The sequence below is a fragment of the Aptenodytes forsteri genome, unplaced genomic scaffold (assembly GCF_000699145.1).
Source record: "Aptenodytes forsteri isolate BGI_AS27 unplaced genomic scaffold, ASM69914v1 Scaffold426, whole genome shotgun sequence".
In the NCBI taxonomy this organism is placed as follows: Eukaryota; Metazoa; Chordata; class Aves; order Sphenisciformes; family Spheniscidae; genus Aptenodytes; species Aptenodytes forsteri.
In genome coordinates, this window is record NW_008794010.1 from 134,585 (window position 1) to 135,821 (window position 1,237).

The following is a 1,237-nucleotide window of genomic DNA, read 5'->3' on the forward strand; positions in this document are numbered from 1 at the left end:
GCGGCCGGCTGTCGTTGGCCAGTGGGAGGCCAACAGCAGGGCGGCGGTGCGTGTGCCGTCCGGGACGGACGTCACTGGGTGATGGGTGAAGAGGCGGTCCCGGGTGCGGGTGGGAGCGGCGGCCCGGCCGCATGGCGTGGAGAGGGGAGCCCTTGACTGGGAGCAGCTCCTCTGGCGAAGCACCAGTTCTAGCGGCTGAGTTCCTGATTTCTTCCTCAAAAATACCGCAGTAATCCGCAAAAAAAAAGGTAATTCATCTGCTTTTAACTATTTTTAGGGTTATATTATTTCTGTGATTAATAGTGATGATGGGAGGCAAAGCCTTCACTGAGAGAAATAGGTTTTGTTGGAGGCAGAGAAGTGTTCAGATTGGATCCCTTTTTCCATGTCGCTGTGGTCTTACTATTCTTTTTCTAACTTCAGCCATGGCAATCAACCTGTAAAGAAAGTTTTTTCCCTTTTTTTTTTTCCCTTAGCACATGTGCTTGTTTGCTTTTGCTGTAAGATGCATATTAACAGCAAGAAAACCTAAAGTAAGCTATTTATAGTATTGCACAATATCTGTCCAAAGGAAGACGATCTTTTTTCCTGTTGCCTTTACCTGTTAGATGCGAGGCAACTAAAGATATTGTTAATAATTAACAGCTTTTAGCCGAGGGGCATGCGAGAACTTTACCATTTGGCCCTGAAAGGGCCCTTCCCGTTCTGTTTGTGCGCTGTGTTTTTCGGTTGTGTGCTTCTGGCACATCCTCGCGTCCTCTACTTTCCAGCATCCAGCAGTGGGAGGCTCCTTCCTGCTGCCAGAGGTCTGTCACTGCGTGTCAGGGTGGGGTGAGAGCCTGTTCGCTTTGGGACTCGGTGGGTGCCGTAGCTGGACCAGGGACAGCCTGTACAGCAGCTGCCGATTCGCTCCCCAGCTCTGAGATTGCCCAGAATAACTTGTTGCCCTGGTCTTTCTTTTCACCCTTCCACGTTAAAAGTTTCCAAACTCAGAGCACGGGCTTACCCGCTCTGTACTTTGAATCGCTGCTACTGCTGTTTCACCATTGTCCCTTTTCTTTATCTGCTTTGTAACCTCCTTCATGTGAATATGTTCCAGATATTCATAGAATCATAGAATCATTGAGGTTGGAAAAGACCTCTAAGATCATAGAGTCCAACCATCGACCCAACACCACCACCCACTAAACCATGTCCCTAAGTGCCTCATCTACTCGTCTTTTAAATACCTCCAGGG